Source organism: Macaca nemestrina, chromosome 15 (assembly GCF_043159975.1).
Source record: "Macaca nemestrina isolate mMacNem1 chromosome 15, mMacNem.hap1, whole genome shotgun sequence".
NCBI lineage: Eukaryota > Metazoa > Chordata > Mammalia > Primates > Cercopithecidae > Macaca > Macaca nemestrina.
Genome location: NC_092139.1, coordinates 74,884,679 through 74,908,251, shown reverse-complemented (window position 1 = coordinate 74,908,251; position 23,573 = coordinate 74,884,679).

The window sequence follows — 23,573 nt, the reverse complement described above, 5'->3', positions numbered from 1 at the left end:
TGCCAATTCCACAAGAACTGTCTTAGTGAAAGGCTTCTTGAGGGGAAAGCTGTAACTCTGTGAGATGATTTCACAGAACACAAAGAAGTTTCTCAGAAAGCTTCTTTCTCTTTGTTATCCGAGGATATTTCCTTTGGCCCTATAGTCTTCAATGGGATCCGAAACATCTGTTTTCAGATTCCACAGAAAAAAGGCTAGCAAAGAGATCCACGAAATACAGATGTAACTCTGTGAGATGAATTAACCGAACAGTAAGCAGTTTCTCAGAAAGCTTCTTTCCAGATTTCATCTGAGGATATTTCCTTTTTCAACATAGCCCTCTAAGGGCTTCCAAATATCACTTTGCCAATTCCACAAGAACTGTCTTAGCGAAAGGCTTCTTGAGGGGAAAGCTGTAACTCTGTGAGATGATTTCACAGATCGCAAAAAAGTTTCTCAGAAAGCTTCTTGCTCTTTGTTATCGGAGGATATTTCCTTTGTCCCTATAGTCTTCAATGGGATCCGAAATATCTGTTCTCAGATTCCACAGAAATAAGGCTAGCAAAGAGATCCACGAAATACACATGTATCTCTGTGAGATGAATTAACAGAACACTAAGCAGTTTCTCAGAAAGCTTCTTTCCAGATTTCATCTGAGGATATTTCCTTTTTCACCATAGCCCTCTATGGGCTTCCAAATATCACTTTGCCAATTCCACAAGAACTGTCTTAGCGAAAGGCTTCTTGAGGGGAAAGCTGTAACTCTGTGAGATGATTTCACAGAATGCAAAGAAGTTTCTCAGAAAGCTTCTTTCTCTTTGTTATCGGAGGATATTTCCTTTGGCCCTATAGTCTTCAAAGGGATCCGAAATATCTGTTCTCAGATTCCACAGAAATAAGGCTAGCAAAGAGATCCACGAAATACAGATGTAACTCTGTGAGATGAATTAACCGAACACTAAGCAGTTTCTCAGAAAGTTTCTTTCCCGATTTCATCTGAGGATATTTCCTTTTTCACCGTAGCACTCTATGGGCTTCCAAATATCACTTTGCCAATTCCACAAGAACTGTCTTAGCGAAAGGCTTCTTGAGGGGAAAGCTGTAACTCTGTGAGATGATTTCACAGAACAGAAAGAAGTTTCTAAGAAAGCTTCTTTCTCTTTGTTATCGGAGGATATTTCCTTTGGCCCTATAGTCTTCCAAGGGATCCGAAATATTTGTTCTCAGATACCACAGAAATAAGGCTAGCAAAGAGATCCACGAAATACAGATGTAACTCTGTGAGATAAATTAACCGAACACTAAGCAGTTTCTCAGAAATCTTCTTTCCAGATTTCATCTGAGGATAATTCCTTTTTCACCATAGTCCTCTAAGGGCTTCCAAATATCACTTTGCCAATTCCACAAGAACTGTCTTAGCGAAAGGCTTCTTGAGGGGAAAGCTGTAACTCTGTGAGATGATTTCACAGAATGCAAAGAAGTTTCTCAGAAAGCTTCTTTCTCTTTGTTATCGGAGGATATTTCCTTTGGCCCTATAGTCTTCAATGGGATCCGAAATATCTGTTCTCAGATTCCACAGAAATAAGGCTAGCAAAGAGATCCACGAAATACTGATGTAACTCTGTGAGATGAATTAACCGAACAGTAAGCAGTTTCTCAGAAAGCTTCTTTCCAGATTTCATCTGAGGATATTTCCTTTTTCAACATAGCCCTCTAAGGGCTTCCAAATATCACTTTGCCAATTCCACAAGAACTGTCTTAGCGAAAGGCTTCTTGAGGGGAAAGTTGTAACTCTCTGAGATGATTTCACAGATCGCAAAGAAGTTTCTCAGAAAGCTTCTTGCTCTTTGTTATCGGAGGATATTTCCTTTGTCCCTATAGTCTTCAATGGGATCCGAAATATCTGTTCTCAGATTCCACAGAAATAAGGCTAGCAAAGAGATCCACGAAATACACATGTATCTCTGTGAGATGAATTAACAGAACACTAAGCAGTTTCTCAGAAAGCTTCTTTCCAGATTTCATCTGAGGATATTTCCTTTTTCACCATAGCCCTCTATGGGCTTCCAAATATCACTTTGCCAATTCCACAAGAACTGTCTTAGCGAAAGGCTTCTTGAGGGGAAAGCTGTAACTCTGTGAGATGATTTCACAGAATGCAAAGAAGTTTCTCAGAAAGCTTCTTTCTCTTTGTTATCGGAGGATATTTCCTTTGGCCCTATAGTCTTCAAAGGGATCCGAAATATCTGTTCTCAGATTCCACAGAAATAAGGCTAGCAAAGAGATCCACGAAATACAGATGTAACTCTGTGAGATGAATTAACCGAACACTAAGCAGTTTCTCAGAAAGTTTCTTTCCCGATTTCATCTGAGGATATTTCCTTTTTCACCGTAGCACTCTATGGGCTTCCAAATATCACTTTGCCAATTCCACAAGAACTGTCTTAGCGAAAGGCTTCTTGAGGGGAAAGCTGTAACTCTGTGAGATGATTTCACAGAACAGAAAGAAGTTTCTAAGAAAGCTTCTTTCTCTTTGTTATCGGAGGATATTTCCTTTGGACCTATAGTCTTCAATGGGATCCGAAATATCTGTTCTCAGATTCCACAGAAATTAGCCAAGCAAAGAGATCCACGAAATACAGATATAACTCTGTGAGATGAATTAACAGAACACTAAGCAGTTTCTCAGAAAGCTTCTTTCCAGATTTCATCTGAGGATATTTCCTTCTTCACCATAGCCCTCTATGGGCTTCCAAATATCACTTTGCCAATTCCACAAGAACTGTCTTAGCGAAAGGCTTCTTGAGGGGAAAGCTGTAACTCTGTGAGATGATTTCACAGAACACAAAGAAGTTTCTAAGAAAGCTTCTTTCTCTTTGTAATCGGAGGATATTTCCTTTGGCCCTATAGTCTCAATGGGATCTGAAATACCTGTTCTCAGATTCCATAGAAATAAGGCTAGCAAAGAGATCCACGAAATACAGATGTAACTCTGTGAGATGAATTAACAGAACACTAAGCAGTTTCTCAGAAAGCTTCTTTCCAGATTTCATCTGAGGATATTTCCTTTTTCACCATAGCCCTCTATGGGCTTCCAAATAACACTTTGCCAATTCCACAAGAACTGTCTTAGCGAAAGTCTTCTTGAGGGGAAAGCTGTAACTCTGTGAGATGATTTCACAGAATGCAAAGAAGTTTCTCAGAAAGCTTCTTTCTCTTTGTAATCAGAGGATATTTCCTTTGGCCCTATAGTCTTCAATGGGATCCGAAATATCTGTTCTCAGATTCCACAGAAATAAGGCTAGCAAAGAGATCCACGAAATAAAGATGAAACTCTGTGAGATGAATTAACAGAACACTAACCAGTTTCTCAGAAAGCTTCTTTCCAGATTTCATCTGAGGATATTTCCTTTTTCACCATAGCCCTCTATGGACTTCCAAATATCACTTTGCCAATTCCACAAGAACTGTCTTAGCGATAGGCTTCTTGAGGGGAAAGCTGTAACTCTGTGAGATGATTTCACAGACTGCAAAGAAGTTTCTCAGAAAGCTTCTTTCTCTTTGTTTTCGGAGGATATTTCCTTTGGCCCTATGGTCTTCAATGGGATCCGAAATATCTGTTCTCAGATTCCACAGAAATAACACTGGTAAAGAGATCCACGAAATACAGATGTAACTCTGTGAGAGGAATTAACAGAACACTAAGCAGTTTCTCAGAAAGCTTCTTTCCAGATTTCATCTGAGGATAATTCCTTTTTCACCATAGTCCTCTAAGGGCTTCCAAATATCACTTTGCCAATTCCACAAGAACTGTCTTAGCGAAAGGCTTCTTGAGGGGAAAGCTGTAACTGTGTGAGATGATTTCACAGAACGCCAAGTAGTTTCTCAGAAAGCTTCTTTCTCTTTGTTATCGGAGGATATTTCCTTTGGCCCTACAGTCTTCAATGGGATCTGAAATATCTGTTCTCAGATTCCACAGAAATAAGGCTAGCAAAGAGATCCACGAAATACAGATGTAACTCTGTGAGATGAATTAACAGAACACTAAGCAGTTTCTCAGAAAGCTTCTTTCCAGATTTCATCTGAGGATATTTCCTTTTTCACCATAGCCCTCTATGGGCTTCCAAATATAACTTTGCCAATTGCACAAGAACTGTCTTAGAGAAAGGCTTCTTGAGGGGAAAGCTGTAACTCTGTGATATGATTTCACAGAACGCAAAGAAGTTTCTCAGAAAGCTTCTTTCTCTTTTTTATCGGAGGATATTTCCTTTGGGCTTATAGTCTTCAATGGGATCCGAAATATCTGTTCTCAGATTCCACAGAAATTAGGCAAGCAAAGAGATTCACGAAATACAGATGTAACTCTGTGAGATGAATTAACAGAACACTAAGCAGTTTCTCAGAAAGCTTCTTTCCAGATTTCATCTGAGGATATTTCCTTTTTCACCATAGCCCTCTATGGGCTTCCAAATATCACTTTGCCAATTCCACAAGAACTGTCTTAGCGAAAGGCTTCTTGAGGGGAAAGCTGTAACTCGGTGAGATGATTTCACAGAATGCAATGAAGTTTCTAAGAAAGCTTCTTTCTCTTTGTAATCGGAGGATATTTCCTTTGGCCCTATAGTCTTCAAAGGGATCCGAAATATCTGTTCTCAGATTCCACAGAAATAAGGCTAGCAAAGAGATCCACGAAATACTGATGTAACTCTGTGAGATGAATTAACAGAACACGAAGCAGTTTCTCAGAAAGCTTCTTTCCAGATTTCATCTGAGGATATTTCCTTTTTCACAATAGCCCTCTATGGGCTTCCAAATATCACTTTGCCAATTCCACAAGAACTGTCTTAGCGAAAGGCTTCTTGAGGGGAAAGCTGTAACTCTGTGAGATGATTTCACAGAATACAAAGAAGTTTCTCAGAAAGCTTCTTTCTCTTTGTTATCGGAGGATATTTCCTTTGGCCCTATAGTCTTCAATGGGATCCGAAATATCTGTTCTCAGATTCCACAGAAATAAGACTAGTAAAGAGATCCACGAAATACAGATGTAACTCTGTGAGATGAATTAACAGAACACTAAGCAGTTTCTCAGAAAGCTTCTTTCCAGATTTCATCTGAGGATATTTCCTTTTTCACCATAGCCCTCTATGGGCTTCGAAATATCACTTTGCCAATTCCACAAGAACTGTCTTAGGGAAAGGCTTCTTGAGAAGAAAGCTGTAACTCTGTGAGATGATTTCACAGAACACAAAGAAGTTTCTAAGAAAGCTTCTTTCTCTTTGTTATCGGAGGATATTTCCTTTGGCCCTATAGTCTTCAATGGATCCGAAATATCTGTTCTCAGATTCCACAGAAATAAGGCTAGCAAAGAGATCCATGAAAAACAGATGTAACTCTGTGAGATGAATTAACAGAACACTAAGCAGTTTCTCAGAAAGCTTCTTTCCAGATTTCATCTGAGGATATTTCCTTTTTCACCATAGCCCTCTATGGGCTTCCAAATATCACTTTGCAAATTCCACAGGAACTGTCTTAGCGAAAGGCTTCTTAAGTGGAAAGCTGTAACTCTGTGAGATGATTTCACAGAACGCAAAGAAGTTTCTAAGAAAGCTTCTTTCTCCTTGTTATCGGAGGATATTTCCTTTGTCCCTATAGTCTTCAATGGATCCGAAATATCTGTTCTCAGATTCCACAGAAATAAGGCTAGCAAAGAGAGCCATGAAAAACAGATGTAACTCTGTGAGATGAATTAACAGAACACTAAGCAGTTTCTCAGAAAGCTTCTTTCCAGATTTCATCTGAGGATATTTCCTTTTTCACCATAGCCCTCTATGGGCTTCCAAATATCACTTTGCAAATTCCACAGGAACTGTCTTAGCGAAAGGCTTCTTAAGTGGAAAGCTGTAACTCTGTGAGATGATTTCACAGAACGCAAAGAAGTTTCTCAGAAAGTTTCTTTCTCTTTGTTATCGGGGGATATTTCCTTTGTCCCTATAGTCTTCAAAGGGATCCGAAATATCTGTTCTCAGATTCCACAGAAATAAGGCTAGCAAAGAGATCCACGAAATACAGATGTAACTCTGTGAGATGAATTAACAGAACACTAAGCAGTTTCTCAGAAAGCTTCTTTCCAGATTTCATCTGAGGATATTTCCTTTTTCACCATAGCCCTCTATGGGCTTCCAAATATCACTTTGCCAATTCCACAAGAACTGTCTTAGTGAAAGGCTTCTTGAGGGGAAAGCTGTAACTCTGTGAGATGATTTCACAGAACAGAAAGAAGTTTCTAAGAAAGCTTCTTTCTCTTTGTTATCGGAGGATATTTCCTTTGGCCCTATAGTCTTCCAAGGGATCCGAAATATTTGTTCTCAGATACCACAGAAATAAGGCTAGCAAAGAGATCCACGAAATACAGATGTAACTCTGTGAGATAAATTAACCGAACACTAAGCAGTTTCTCAGAAATCTTCTTTCCAGATTTCATCTGAGGATAATTCCTTTTTCACCATAGTCCTCTAAGGGCTTCCAAATATCACTTTGCCAATTCCACAAGAACTGTCTTAGCGAAAGGCTTCTTGAGGGGAAAGCTGTAACTCTGTGAGATGATTTCACAGAATGCAAAGAAGTTTCTCAGAAAGCTTCTTTCTCTTTGTTATCGGAGGATATTTCCTTTGGCCCTATAGTCTTCAATGGGATCCGAAATATCTGTTCTCAGATTCCACAGAAATAAGGCTAGCAAAGAGATCCACGAAATACTGATGTAACTCTGTGAGATGAATTAACCGAACAGTAAGCAGTTTCTCAGAAAGCTTCTTTCCAGATTTCATCTGAGGATATTTCCTTTTTCAACATAGCCCTCTAAGGGCTTCCAAATATCACTTTGCCAATTCCACAAGAACTGTCTTAGCGAAAGGCTTCTTGAGGGGAAAGTTGTAACTCTCTGAGATGATTTCACAGATCGCAAAGAAGTTTCTCAGAAAGCTTCTTGCTCTTTGTTATCGGAGGATATTTCCTTTGTCCCTATAGTCTTCAATGGGATCCGAAATATCTGTTCTCAGATTCCACAGAAATAAGGCTAGCAAAGAGATCCACGAAATACACATGTATCTCTGTGAGATGAATTAACAGAACACTAAGCAGTTTCTCAGAAAGCTTCTTTCCAGATTTCATCTGAGGATATTTCCTTTTTCACCATAGCCCTCTATGGGCTTCCAAATATCACTTTGCCAATTCCACAAGAACTGTCTTAGCGAAAGGCTTCTTGAGGGGAAAGCTGTAACTCTGTGAGATGATTTCACAGAATGCAAAGAAGTTTCTCAGAAAGCTTCTTTCTCTTTGTTATCGGAGGATATTTCCTTTGGCCCTATAGTCTTCAAAGGGATCCGAAATATCTGTTCTCAGATTCCACAGAAATAAGGCTAGCAAAGAGATCCACGAAATACAGATGTAACTCTGTGAGATGAATTAACCGAACACTAAGCAGTTTCTCAGAAAGTTTCTTTCCCGATTTCATCTGAGGATATTTCCTTTTTCACCGTAGCACTCTATGGGCTTCCAAATATCACTTTGCCAATTCCACAAGAACTGTCTTAGCGAAAGGCTTCTTGAGGGGAAAGCTGTAACTCTGTGAGATGATTTCACAGAACAGAAAGAAGTTTCTAAGAAAGCTTCTTTCTCTTTGTTATCGGAGGATATTTCCTTTGGACCTATAGTCTTCAATGGGATCCGAAATATCTGTTCTCAGATTCCACAGAAATTAGCCAAGCAAAGAGATCCACGAAATACAGATATAACTCTGTGAGATGAATTAACAGAACACTAAGCAGTTTCTCAGAAAGCTTCTTTCCAGATTTCATCTGAGGATATTTCCTTCTTCATCATAGCCCTCTATGGGCTTCCAAATATCACTTTGCCAATTCCACAAGAACTGTCTTAGCGAAAGGCTTCTTGAGGGGAAAGCTGTAACTCTGTGAGATGATTTCACAGAACACAAAGAAGTTTCTAAGAAAGCTTCTTTCTCTTTGTAATCGGAGGATATTTCCTTTGGCCCTATAGTCTCAATGGGATCTGAAATACCTGTTCTCAGATTCCATAGAAATAAGGCTAGCAAAGAGATCCACGAAATACAGATGTAACTCTGTGAGATGAATTAACAGAACACTAAGCAGTTTCTCAGAAAGCTTCTTTCCAGATTTCATCTGAGGATATTTCCTTTTTCACCATAGCCCTCTATGGGCTTCCAAATAACACTTTGCCAATTCCACAAGAACTGTCTTAGCGAAAGTCTTCTTGAGGGGAAAGCTGTAACTCTGTGAGATGATTTCACAGAATGCAAAGAAGTTTCTCAGAAAGCTTCTTTCTCTTTGTAATCAGAGGATATTTCCTTTGGCCCTATAGTCTTCAATGGGATCCGAAATATCTGTTCTCAGATTCCACAGAAATAAGGCTAGCAAAGAGATCCACGAAATAAAGATGAAACTCTGTGAGATGAATTAACAGAACACTAACCAGTTTCTCAGAAAGCTTCTTTCCAGATTTCATCTGAGGATATTTCCTTTTTCACCATAGCCCTCTATGGACTTCCAAATATCACTTTGCCAATTCCACAAGAACTGTCTTAGCGATAGGCTTCTTGAGGGGAAAGCTGTAACTCTGTGAGATGATTTCACAGACTGCAAAGAAGTTTCTCAGAAAGCTTCTTTCTCTTTGTTTTCGGAGGATATTTCCTTTGGCCCTATGGTCTTCAATGGGATCCGAAATATCTGTTCTCAGATTCCACAGAAATAACACTGGTAAAGAGATCCACGAAATACAGATGTAACTCTGTGAGAGGAATTAACAGAACACTAAGCAGTTTCTCAGAAAGCTTCTTTCCAGATTTCATCTGAGGATAATTCCTTTTTCACCATAGTCCTCTAAGGGCTTCCAAATATCACTTTGCCAATTCCACAAGAACTGTCTTAGCGAAAGGCTTCTTGAGGGGAAAGCTGTAACTGTGTGAGATGATTTCACAGAACGCCAAGTAGTTTCTCAGAAAGCTTCTTTCTCTTTGTTATCGGAGGATATTTCCTTTGGCCCTACAGTCTTCAATGGGATCTGAAATATCTGTTCTCAGATTCCACAGAAATAAGGCTAGCAAAGAGATCCACGAAATACAGATGTAACTCTGTGAGATGAATTAACAGAACACTAAGCAGTTTCTCAGAAAGCTTCTTTCCAGATTTCATCTGAGGATATTTCCTTTTTCACCATAGCCCTCTATGGGCTTCCAAATATAACTTTGCCAATTGCACAAGAACTGTCTTAGAGAAAGGCTTCTTGAGGGGAAAGCTGTAACTCTGTGATATGATTTCACAGAACGCAAAGAAGTTTCTCAGAAAGCTTCTTTCTCTTTTTTATCGGAGGATATTTCCTTTGGGCTTATAGTCTTCAATGGGATCCGAAATATCTGTTCTCAGATTCCACAGAAATTAGGCAAGCAAAGAGATTCACGAAATACAGATGTAACTCTGTGAGATGAATTAACAGAACACTAAGCAGTTTCTCAGAAAGCTTCTTTCCAGATTTCATCTGAGGATATTTCCTTTTTCACCATAGCCCTCTATGGGCTTCCAAATATCACTTTGCCAATTCCACAAGAACTGTCTTAGCGAAAGGCTTCTTGAGGGGAAAGCTGTAACTCGGTGAGATGATTTCACAGAATGCAATGAAGTTTCTAAGAAAGCTTCTTTCTCTTTGTAATCGGAGGATATTTCCTTTGGCCCTATAGTCTTCAAAGGGATCCGAAATATCTGTTCTCAGATTCCACAGAAATAAGGCTAGCAAAGAGATCCACGAAATACTGATGTAACTCTGTGAGATGAATTAACAGAACACGAAGCAGTTTCTCAGAAAGCTTCTTTCCAGATTTCATCTGAGGATATTTCCTTTTTCACAATAGCCCTCTATGGGCTTCCAAATATCACTTTGCCAATTCCACAAGAACTGTCTTAGCGAAAGGCTTCTTGAGGGGAAAGCTGTAACTCTGTGAGATGATTTCACAGAATACAAAGAAGTTTCTCAGAAAGCTTCTTTCTCTTTGTTATCGGAGGATATTTCCTTTGGCCCTATAGTCTTCAATGGGATCCGAAATATCTGTTCTCAGATTCCACAGAAATAAGACTAGTAAAGAGATCCACGAAATACAGATGTAACTCTGTGAGATGAATTAACAGAACACTAAGCAGTTTCTCAGAAAGCTTCTTTCCAGATTTCATCTGAGGATATTTCCTTTTTCACCATAGCCCTCTATGGGCTTCGAAATATCACTTTGCCAATTCCACAAGAACTGTCTTAGGGAAAGGCTTCTTGAGAAGAAAGCTGTAACTCTGTGAGATGATTTCACAGAACACAAAGAAGTTTCTAAGAAAGCTTCTTTCTCTTTGTTATCGGAGGATATTTCCTTTGGCCCTATAGTCTTCAATGGATCCGAAATATCTGTTCTCAGATTCCACAGAAATAAGGCTAGCAAAGAGATCCATGAAAAACAGATGTAACTCTGTGAGATGAATTAACAGAACACTAAGCAGTTTCTCAGAAAGCTTCTTTCCAGATTTCATCTGAGGATATTTCCTTTTTCACCATAGCCCTCTATGGGCTTCCAAATATCACTTTGCAAATTCCACAGGAACTGTCTTAGCGAAAGGCTTCTTAAGTGGAAAGCTGTAACTCTGTGAGATGATTTCACAGAACGCAAAGAAGTTTCTAAGAAAGCTTCTTTCTCCTTGTTATCGGAGGATATTTCCTTTGTCCCTATAGTCTTCAATGGATCCGAAATATCTGTTCTCAGATTCCACAGAAATAAGGCTAGCAAAGAGAGCCATGAAAAACAGATGTAACTCTGTGAGATGAATTAACAGAACACTAAGCAGTTTCTCAGAAAGCTTCTTTCCAGATTTCATCTGAGGATATTTCCTTTTTCACCATAGCCCTCTATGGGCTTCCAAATATCACTTTGCAAATTCCACAGGAACTGTCTTAGCGAAAGGCTTCTTAAGTGGAAAGCTGTAACTCTGTGAGATGATTTCACAGAACGCAAAGAAGTTTCTCAGAAAGTTTCTTTCTCTTTGTTATCGGGGGATATTTCCTTTGTCCCTATAGTCTTCAAAGGGATCCGAAATATCTGTTCTCAGATTCCACAGAAATAAGGCTAGCAAAGAGATCCACGAAATACAGATGTAACTCTGTGAGATGAATTAACAGAACACTAAGCAGTTTCTCAGAAAGCTTCTTTCCAGATTTCATCTGAGGATATTTCCTTTTTCACCATAGCCCTCTATGGGCTTCCAAATATCACTTTGCCAATTCCACAAGAACTGTCTTAGTGAAAGGCTTCTTGAGGGGAAAGCTGTAACTCTGTGAGATGATTTCACAGAACACAAAGAAGTTTCTCAGAAAGCTTCTTTCTCTTTGTTATCCGAGGATATTTCCTTTGGCCCTATAGTCTTCAATGGGATCCGAAACATCTGTTTTCAGATTCCACAGAAAAAAGGCTAGCAAAGAGATCCACGAAATACAGATGTAACTCTGTGAGATGAATTAACCGAACAGTAAGCAGTTTCTCAGAAAGCTTCTTTCCAGATTTCATCTGAGGATATTTCCTTTTTCAACATAGCCCTCTAAGGGCTTCCAAATATCACTTTGCCAATTCCACAAGAACTGTCTTAGCGAAAGGCTTCTTGAGGGGAAAGCTGTAACTCTGTGAGATGATTTCACAGATCGCAAAGAAGTTTCTCAGAAAGCTTCTTGCTCTTTGTTATCGGAGGATATTTCCTTTGTCCCTATAGTCTTCAATGGGATCCGAAATATCTGTTCTCAGATTCCACAGAAATAAGGCTAGCAAAGAGATCCACGAAATACACATGTATCTCTGTGAGATGAATTAACAGAACACTAAGCAGTTTCTCAGAAAGCTTCTTTCCAGATTTCATCTGAGGATATTTCCTTTTTCACCATAGCCCTCTATGGGCTTCCAAATATCACTTTGCCAATTCCACAAGAACTGTCTTAGCGAAAGGCTTCTTGAGGGGAAAGCTGTAACTCTGTGAGATGATTTCACAGAATGCAAAGAAGTTTCTCAGAAAGCTTCTTTCTCTTTGTTATCGGAGGATATTTCCTTTGGCCCTATAGTCTTCAAAGGGATCCGAAATATCTGTTCTCAGATTCCACAGAAATAAGGCTAGCAAAGAGATCCACGAAATACAGATGTAACTCTGTGAGATGAATTAACAGAACACTAAGCAGTTTCTCAGAAAGCTTCTTTCCAGTTTTCATCTGAGGATATTTCCTTTTTCAACATAGCCCTCTATGGGCTTCCAAATATCACTTTGCCAATTCCACAAGAACTGTCTTAGCGAAAGGCTTCTTGAGGGGAAAGCTGTAACTCTTTGAGATGATTTCACAGAACGCAAAGAAGTTTCTCAGAAAGCTTCTTTCTCTTTGTTATCGGAGGATACTACCTTTGGTCCTATAGTCTTCAAAGGGATCCGAAATATCTGTTCTCAGATTCCACAGAAATAATGCTGCCAAAGAGATCCACGAAATACAGATGTAACTCTGTGAGATGAATTAACAAAACACTTAGCAGTTTCTCAGAAAGCTTCTTTCCAGATTTCATCTGAGGATATTTCCTTTTTCACCATAGCCCTCTAAGGGCTTCCAAATATCACTTTGCCAATTCCACAAGAACTGTCTTAGCGAAAGGCTTCTTGAGGGGAAAGCTGTAACTCTGTGAGATGATTTCACAGAACGCAAAGAAGTTTCTCAGAAAGCTTCTTTCTCTTTGTTATCGGAGGATATTTGCTTTGGCCCTATAGTCTTCAATGGGATCCGAAATATTTGTTCTCAGATTCCACAGAAATTAGGCAAGCAAAGAGATCCACGAAATACAGATGTAACTCTGTGAGATGAATTAACAGAACACTAAGCAGTTTCTCAGAAAGCTTCTTTCCAGATTTCATCTGAGGATACTTCCTTTTTCACCATAGCCCTCTATGGGCTTCCAAATATCACTTTGCCAATTCCACAAGAACTGTCTTAGCGAAAGGCTTCTTGAGGGGAAAGCTGTAACTCTGTGAGATGATTTCACAGAACACAAAGAAGTTTCTAAGAAAGCTTCTTTCTCTTTGTAATCGGAGGATATTTCCTTTGGCCCTATAGTCTCAATGGGATCTGAAATACCTGTTCTCAGATTCCATAGAAATAAGGCTAGCAAAGAGATCCACGAAATACAGATGTAACTCTGTGAGATGAATTAACAGAACACTAAGCAGTTTCTCAGAAAGCTTCTTTCCAGATTTCAACTGAGGATATTTCCTTTTTCACCATAGCACTCTATGGGCTTCCAAATATCACTTTGCCAATACCACAAGAACTGTCTTAGCGAAAGGCTTCTTGAGGGGAAAGCTGTTACTCTGTGAGATGATTTCACAGAACACAAAGAAGTTTCTAAGAAAGTTTCTTTCTCTTTGTAATCGGAGGATATTTCCTTTGGCCCTATAGTCTTCAATGTGATCTGAAATACCTGTTCTCAGATTCCACAGAAATAAGGCTAGCAAAGAGATCCACGAAATACAGATGTAACTCTGTGAGATGAATGAACAGAACACTCAGCAGTTTCTCAGAAAGCTTCTTTCCAGATTTCATTCTGAGGATATTTCCTTTTTCACCATTGCCCTCTAGGGGTTCCAAATATCACTTTGCCAATTTCACAAGAACTGTCTTAGCCTAAAGGCTTCTTCAGGGGAAAGCTGTAACTCTGGGAGATGATTTTACAAAACGCAAAGAAGTTTCTCAGAAACCTTCTTTCTCTTTGTTATCGGAGGATATTTCCTTTGGCCCTATAGTCTTCAAAGGGATCCGAAATATCTGTTCTCAGATTCCACAGAAATAAGGCTAGCAAAGAGATCCACAAAATACAGATGTAACTCTCTGAGATGAATTAACCAAACACTAAGCAGATTCTCAGAAAGCTTCCTTCCAGATTTCATCTGAGGATATTTCCTTTTTCACTATAGCCCTCTATGGGCTTCCAAATATCACTTTGCCAATTCCACAAGAACTGTCTTAGTGATAGGCTTCTTGAGGGGAAAGCTGTAACTCTGTGACATGATTTCACAGAACACAAAGAAGTTTCTAAGAAAGCTTCTTTCTCTTTGTAATCAGAGGATATTTCCTTTGGCCCTATAGTCTTCAATGGGATCTGAACTACCTGTTCTCAGATTCCATTGAAATAAGGCTAGCAAAGAGATCCACGAAATACAGATGTAACTCTGTGAGATGAATTAACAGAACACTAAGCAGTTTCTCAGAAAGCTTCTTTCCAGATTTCATCTGAGGATATTTCCTTTTTCAACATAGCCCTCTATGGGCTTCCAAATATCACTTTGCCAATTCCACAAGAACTGTCTTAGCGAAAGGCTTCTTGAGGGGAAAGCTGTAACTCTGTGAGATGATTTCACAGAACGCAAAGAAGTTTCTGAGAAAGATTCTTTCTCTTTGTTATCGGAGGATACTACCTTTGGCCCTATAGTCTTCAATGGGATCCGAAATATCTGTTCTCAGATTCCACAGAAATAATGCTGCCAAAGAGATCCACGAAATACAGATGTAACTCTGTGAGATGAATTAACAAAACACTTAGCAGTTTCTCAGAAAGCTTCTTTCCAGATTTCATCTGAGGATATTTCCTTTTTCACCATAGACCTCTAAGGGCTTCCAAATATCACTTTGCCAATTCCACAAGAACTGTCTTAGCGAAAGGCTTCTTGAGGGGAAAGCTGTAACTCTGTGAGATGATTTCACAGAACGCAAAGAAGTTTCTCAGAAAGCTTCTTTCTCTTTGTTATCGGAGGATATTTCCTTTGGCCCTATAGTCTTCAATGGGATCTGAAATATCTGTTCTCAGATTCCACAGAAATAAGGCTAGCAAAGAGATCCACGAAATACAGATGTAACTCTGTGAGATGAATTAACAGAACACTAAGTAGTTTCTCAGAAAGCTTCTTTCCAGATTTCATCTGACGATATTTCCTTTTTCACCGTAGCCCTCTATGGGCTTCCAAATATCACTTTGCCAATTCCACAAGAACTGTCTTAGCGAAAGACTTCTTGAGGGGAAAGCTGTAACTCTGTGAGATGATTTCACAGAATGCAAAGAAGTTTCTAAGAAAGCTTCTTTCTCTTTGTTATCGGAGGATATTTCCTTTGGCCCTATAGTCTTCAAAGGGATCCGAAATATCTGTTCTCAGATTCCACAGAAAAAAGGCTAGCAAAGAGATCCACGAAATACAGATGTAACTCTGTGAGATGAATTAACCGAACAGTAAGCAGTTTCTCAGAAAGCTTCTTTCCAGATTTCATCTGAGGATATTTCCTTTTTCAACATAGCCCTCTAAGGGCTTCCAAATATCACTTTGCCAATTCCACAAGAACTGTCTTAGCGAAAGGCTTCTTGAGGGGAAAGCTGTAACTCTGTGAGATGATTTCACAGATCGCAAAGAAGTTTCTCAGAAAGCTTCTTGCTCTTTGTTATCGGAGGATATTTCCTTTGTCCCTATAGTCTTCAATGGGATCCGAAATATCTGTTCTCAGATTCCACAGAAATAAGGCTAGCAAAGAGATCCACGAAATACACATGTATCTCTGTGAGATGAATTAACAGAACACTAAGCAGTTTCTCAGAAAGCTTCTTTCCAGATTTCATCTGAGGATATTTCCTTTTTCACCATAGCCCTCTATGGGCTTCCAAATATCACTTTGCCAATTCCACAAGAACTGTCTTAGCGAAAGGCTTCTTGAGGGGAAAGCTGTAACTCTGTGAGATGATTTCACAGAATGCAAAGAAGTTTCTCAGAAAGCTTCTTTCTCTTTGTTATCGGAGGATATTTCCTTTGGCCCTATAGTCTTCAAAGGGATCCGAAATATCTGTTCTCAGATTCCACAGAAATAAGGCTAGCAAAGAGATCCACGAAATACAGATGTAACTCTGTGAGATGAATTAACAGAACACTAAGCAGTTTCTCAGAAAGCTTCTTTCCAGTTTTCATCTGAGGATATTTCCTTTTTCAACATAGCCCTCTATGGGCTTCCAAATATCACTTTGCCAATTCCACAAGAACTGTCTTAGCGAAAGGCTTCTTGAGGGGAAAGCTGTAACTCTTTGAGATGATTTCACAGAACGCAAAGAAGTTTCTCAGAAAGCTTCTTTCTCTTTGTTATCGGAGGATACTACCTTTGGTCCTATAGTCTTCAAAGGGATCCGAAATATCTGTTCTCAGATTCCACAGAAATAATGCTGCCAAAGAGATCCACGAAATACAGATGTAACTCTGTGAGATGAATTAACAAAACACTTAGCAGTTTCTCAGAAAGCTTCTTTCCAGATTTCATCTGAGGATATTTCCTTTTTCACCATAGCCCTCTAAGGGCTTCCAAATATCACTTTGCCAATTCCACAAGAACTGTCTTAGCGAAAGGCTTCTTGAGGGGAAAGCTGTAACTCTGTGAGATGATTTCACAGAACGCAAAGAAGTTTCTCAGAAAGCTTCTTTCTCTTTGTTATCGGAGGATATTTGCTTTGGCCCTATAGTCTTCAATGGGATCCGAAATATTTGTTCTCAGATTCCACAGAAATTAGGCAAGCAAAGAGATCCACGAAATACAGATGTAACTCTGTGAGATGAATTAACAGAACACTAAGCAGTTTCTCAGAAAGCTTCTTTCCAGATTTCATCTGAGGATACTTCCTTTTTCACCATAGCCCTCTATGGGCTTCCAAATATCACTTTGCCAATTCCACAAGAACTGTCTTAGCGAAAGGCTTCTTGAGGGGAAAGCTGTAACTCTGTGAGATGATTTCACAGAACACAAAGAAGTTTCTAAGAAAGCTTCTTTCTCTTTGTAATCGGAGGATATTTCCTTTGGCCCTATAGTCTCAATGGGATCTGAAATACCTGTTCTCAGATTCCATAGAAATAAGGCTAGCAAAGAGATCCACGAAATACAGATGTAACTCTGTGAGATGAATTAACAGAACACTAAGCAGTTTCTCAGAAAGCTTCTTTCCAGATTTCAACTGAGGATATTTCCTTTTTCACCATAGCACTCTATGGGCTTCCAAATATCACTTTGCCAATACCACAAGAACTGTCTTAGCGAAAGGCTTCTTGAGGGGAAAGCTGTTACTCTGTGAGATGATTTCACAGAACACAAAGAAGTTTCTAAGAAAGTTTCTTTCTCTTTGTAATCGGAGGATATTTCCTTTGGCCCTATAGTCTTCAATGTGATCTGAAATACCTGTTCTCAGATTCCACAGAAATAAGGCTAGCAAAGAGATCCACGAAATACAGATGTAACTCTGTGAGATGAATGAACAGAACACTCAGCAGTTTCTCAGAAAGCTTCTTTCCAGATTTCATTCTGAGGATATTTCCTTTTTCACCATTGCCCTCTAGGGGTTCCAAATATCACTTTGCCAATTTCACAAGAACTGTCTTAGCCTAAAGGCTTCTTCAGGGGAAAGCTGTAACTCTGGGAGATGATTTTACAAAACGCAAAGAAGTTTCTCAGAAACCTTCTTTCTCTTTGTTATCGGAGGATATTTCCTTTGGCCCTATAGTCTTCAAAGGGATCCGAAATATCTGTTCTCAGATTCCACAGAAATAAGGCTAGCAAAGAGATCCACAAAATACAGATGTAACTCTCTGAGATGAATTAACCAAACACTAAGCAGATTCTCAGAAAGCTTCCTTCCAGATTTCATCTGAGGATATTTCCTTTTTCACTATAGCCCTCTATGGGCTTCCAAATATCACTTTGCCAATTCCACAAGAACTGTCTTAGTGATAGGCTTCTTGAGGGGAAAGCTGTAACTCTGTGACATGATTTCACAGAACACAAAGAAGTTTCTAAGAAAGCTTCTTTCTCTTTGTAATCAGAGGATATTTCCTTTGGCCCTATAGTCTTCAATGGGATCTGAACTACCTGTTCTCAGATTCCATTGAAATAAGGCTAGCAAAGAGATCCACGAAATACAGATGTAACTCTGTGAGATGAATTAACAGAACACTAAGCAGTTTCTCAGAAAGCTTCTTTCCAGATTTCATCTGAGGATATTTCCTTTTTCAACATAGCCCTCTATGGGCTTCCAAATATCACTTTGCCAATTCCACAAGAACTGTCTTAGCGAAAGGCTTCTTGAGGGGAAAGCTGTAACTCTGTGAGATGATTTCACAGAACGCAAAGAAGTTTCTGAGAAAGATTCTTTCTCTTTGTTATCGGAGGATACTACCTTTGGCCCTATAGTCTTCAATGGGATCCGAAATATCTGTTCTCAGATTCCACAGAAATAATGCTGCCAAAGAGATCCACGAAATACAGATGTAACTCTGTGAGATGAATTAACAAAACACTTAGCAGTTTCTCAGAAAGCTTCTTTCCAGATTTCATCTGAGGATATTTCCTTTTTCACCATAGACCTCTAAGGGCTTCCAAATATCACTTTGCCAATTCCACAAGAACTGTCTTAGCGAAAGGCTTCTTGAGGGGAAAGCTGTAACTCTGTGAGATGATTTCACAGAACGCAAAGAAGTTTCTCAGAAAGCTTCTTTCTCTTTGTTATCGGAGGATATTTCCTTTGGCCCTATAGTCTTCAATGGGATCTGAAATATCTGTTCTCAGATTCCACAGAAATAAGGCTAGCAAAGAGATCCACGAAATACAGATGTAACTCTGTGAGATGAATTAACAGAACACTAAGTAGTTTCTCAGAAAGCTTCTTTCCAGATTTCATCTGACGATATTTCCTTTTTCACCGTAGCCCTCTATGGGCTTCCAAATATCACTTTGCCAATTCCACAAGAACTGTCTTAGCGAAAGACTTCTTGAGGGGAAAGCTGTAACTCTGTGAGATGATTTCACAGAATGCAAAGAAGTTTCTAAGAAAGCTTCTTTCTCTTTGTTATCGGAGGATATTTCCTTTGGCCCTATAGTCTTCAAAGGGATCCGAAATATCTGTTCTCAGATTCCACAGAAATAAGGCTAGTAAAGAGATCCACGAAATACAGATGTAACTCTGTGAGATGAATTAACAGAACACTAAGCAGTTTCTCAGAAAGCTTCTTTCCAGATTTGATCTGAGGATATTTCCTTTTTCACCATAGCCCTCTAGGGGCTTCCAAATATCACTTTGCCAATTCCACAAGAACTGTCGTAGCGAAAGGCTTCTTGAGGGGAAAGCTGTAACTCCGAGAGATGATTTCACAGAACGGTAAGAAGTTTCTCAGAAAGCTTCTTTCTCTTTGTTATCGGAGGATATTTCCTTTGGCCCTATAGTCTTCAATGGGATCCGAAATATCTATTCTCAGATTCCACAGAAATAAGGCTAGCAAAGAGATCCACGAAATACAGATGTAACTCTGTGAGATGTATGAACAGAACACTAAGCAGTTTCTCAGAAAGCTTCTTTCCAGATTTCATCTGAGGATATTTCCTTTTTCACCATAGCCCTCTATGGGCTTCCAAATATCACTTTGCCAATTCCACAAGAACTGTCTTAGCGAAAGGCTTCTTGAGGGGAAAGCTGTAACTCTGTGAGATGATTTCACAGAACGCAAAGAAGTTTCTCAGAAAGGTTCTTTCTCTTTGTAATCGGAGGATATTTCCTTTGGCCCTATTGTCTTCAAAGGGATCCGAAATATCTGTTCTCAGATTCCACAGAAATAAGGCTAGCAAAGAGATCCACGAAATACAGATGTAACTCTGTGAGATAAATTAACCGAACACTAAGCAGTTTCTCAGAAAGTTTCTTTCCCGATTTCATCTGAGGATATTTCCTTTTTCACCGTAGCCCTCTATGGGCTTCCAAATATCACTTTGCCAATTCCACAAGAACTGTCTTAGCGAAAGGCTTCTTGAGGGGAAAGCTGTAACTCTGTGAGATGATTTCACAGAACAGAAAGAAGTTTCTAAGAAAGCTTCTTTCTCTTTGTTATCGGAGGATATTTCCTTTGGCCCTATAGTCTTCCAAGGGATCCGAAATATTTGTTCTCAGATACCACAGAAATAAGGCTAGCAAAGAGATCCACGAAATACAGATGTAACTCTGTGAGATAAATTAACCGAACACTAAGCAGTTTCTCAGAAATCTTCTTTCCAGATTTCATCTGAGGATAATTCCTTTTTCACCATAGTCCTCTAAGGGCTTCCAAATATCACTTTGCCAATTCCACAAGAACTGTCTTAGCGAAAGGCTTCTTGAGGGGAAAGCTGTAACTCTGTGAGATGATTTCACAGAATGCAAAGAAGTTTCTCAGAAAGCTTCTTTCTCTTTGTTATCGGAGGATATTTCCTTTGGCCCTATAGTCTTCAATGGGATCCGAAATATCTGTTCTCAGATTCCACAGAAAAAAGGCTAGCAAAGAGATCCACGAAATACTGATGTAACTCTGTGAGATGAATTAACAGAACACTAATCAGTTTCTCAGAAAGCTTCTTTCCAGATTTCATCTGAGGATATTTCCTTCTTCACCATAGCCCTCTATGGGCTTCCAAATATCACTTTGCCAATTCCACAAGAACTGTCTTAGCGAAAGGCTTCTTGAGGGGAAAGTTGTAACTCTGTGAGATGATTTCACAGAACGCAAAGAAGTTTCTCAGAAAGCTTCTTTCTCTTTGTTATCGGAGGATATTTCCTTTGGCCCTATAGTCTTCAATGGGATCCGAAATATCTGTTCTCAGATTCCACAGAAATTAGCCAAGCAAAGAGATCCACGAAATACAGATGTAACTCTGTGAGATGAATTAACAGAACACTAAGCAGTTTCTCAGAAAGCTTCTTTCCAGATTTCATCTGAGGATATTTCCTTCTTCACCATAGCCCTCTATGGGCTTCCAAATATCACTTTGCCAATTCCACAAGAACTGTCTTAGCGATAGGCTTCTTGAGGGGAAAGCTGTAACTCTGTGAGATGATTTCACAGACTGCAAAGAAGTTTCTCAGAAAGCTTCTTTCTCTTTGTTATCGGAGGATATTTCCTTTGGCCCTATGGTCTTCAATGGGATCCGAAATATCTGTTCTCAGATACCACAGAAATAACACTAGTAAAGAGATCCACGAAATACAGATGTAACTCTGTGAGAGGAATTAACAGAACACTAAGCAGTTTCTCAGAAAGCTTCTTTCCAGATTTCATCTGAGGATATTTCCTTTTTCACCATAGCCCTCTATGGGCTTCGAAATATCACTTTGCCAATTCCACAAGAACTGTCTTTGCGAAAGGCTTCTTGAGGGGAAAGCTGTAACTCTGTGAGATGATTTCACAGAATGCAAAGAAGTTTCTCAGAAAGCTTCTTTCTCTTTGTAATCAGAGGATATTTCCTTTGTCCCTATAGTCTTCAATGGAATCCGAAATATCTGTTCTCAGATTCCACAGAAATAAGGCTAGCAAAGAGATCCACGAAATACACATGTATCTCTGTGAGATGAATTAACAGAACACTAAGCAGTTTCTCAGAAAGCTTCTTTCCAGATTTCATCTGAGGATATTTCCTTTTTCACCATAGCCCTCTATGGGCTTCCAAATATCACTTTGCCAATTCCACAAGAACTGTCTTAGCGAAAGGCTTCTTGAGGGGAAAGCTGTAACTCTGTGAGATGATTTCACAGAATACAAAGAAGTTTCTCAGAAAGCTTCTTTCTCTTTGTTATCGGAGGATATTTCCTTTGGCCCTATAGTCTTCAATGGGATCCGAAATATCTGTTCTCAGATTCCACAGAAATAAGGTTAGCAAAGAGATCCACGAAATACAGATGTAACTCTGTGAGATGAATTAACAGAACACTAAGCAGTTTCTCAGAAAGCTTCTTTCCAGATTTCATCTGAGGATATTTCCTTTTTAACCATAGCCCTCTATGGGCTTCCAAATATCACTTTGCCAATTCCACAAGAACTGTCTTAGCGAAAGGCTTCTTGAGGGGAAAGCTGTAACTCCGTGAGATGATTTCACAGAATGCAAAGAAGTTTCTCAGAAAGCTTCTTTCTCTTTGTTATCGGAGGATATTTCCTTTGGCCCTATAGTCATCAATGGGATCCGAAATATCTGTTCTCAGATTCCACAGAAATAAGGCTAGCAAAGAGATCCACGAAATACAGATGTAACTCTGTTAGATGAATTAACAGAACACTAAAAAGTTTCTCAGAAAGCTTCTTTCCAGATTTCATCTGAGGATATTTCCTTTTTCAACATAGCCCTCTATGGGCTTCCAAATATCACTTTGCCAATTCCACAAGAACTGTCTTAGCGAAAGGCTTCTTGAGGGGAAAGCTGTAACTCTTTGAGATGATTTCACAGAACGCAAAGAAGTTTCTCAGAAAGCTTCTTTCTCTTTGTTATCGGAGGATACTACCTTTGGCCCTATAGTCTTCAATGGGATCCGAAATATCTGTTCTCAGATTCCACAGAAATAATGCTGCCAAAGAGATCCACGAAATACAGATGTAACTCTGTGAGATGAATTAACAAAACACTTAGCAGTTTCTCAGAAAGCTTCTTTCCAGATTTCATCTGAGGATATTTCCTTTTTCACCATAGCCCTCTAAGGGCTTCCAAATATCACTTTGCCAATTCCACAAGAACTGTCTTAGCGAAAGGCTTCTTGAGGGGAAAGCTGTAACTGTGTGAGATGATTTCACAGAACGCCAAGTAGTTTCTCAGAAAGCTTCTTTCTCTTTGTTATCGGAGGATATTTCCTTTGGCCCTACAGTCTTCAATGGGATCTGAAATATCTGTTCTCAGATTCCACAGAAATAAGGCTAGCAAAGAGATCCACGAAATACAGATGTAACTCTGTGAGATGAATTAACAGAACACTAAGCAGTTTCTCAGAAAGCTTCTTTCCAGATTTCATCTGAGGATATTTCCTTTTTCACCATAGCCCTCTATGGGCTTCCAAATATCACTTTGCCAATTGCACAAGAACTGTCTTAGAGAAAGGCTTCTTGAGGGGAAAGCTGTAACTCTGTGATATGATTTCACAGAACGCAAAGAAGTTTCTCAGAAAGCTTCTTTCTCTTTGTTATCGGAGGATATTTCCTTTGGCCTTATAGTCTTCAATGGGATCCGAAATATCTGTTCTCAGATTCCACAGAAATTAGGCAAGCAAAGAGATCCACGAAATACAGATGTAACTCTGTGAGATGAATTAACAGAACACTAAGCAGTTTCTCAGAAAGCTTCTTTCCAGATTTCATCTGAGGATATTTCCTTTTTCACCATAGCCCTCTATGGGCTTCCAAATATCACTTTGCCAATTCCACAAGAACTGTCTTAGCGAAAGGCTTCTTGAGGGGAAAGCTGTAACTCTGTGAGATGATTTCACAGAACACAAAGAAGTTTCTAAGAAAGCTTCTTTCTCTTTGTAATCGGAGGATATTTCCTTTGGCCCTATAGTCTCAATGGGATCTCAAATACCTGTTCTCAGATTCCACAGAAATAAGGCTAGCAAAGAGATCCACGAAATACAGATGTAACTCTGTGAGATGAATTAACAGAACCCTAAG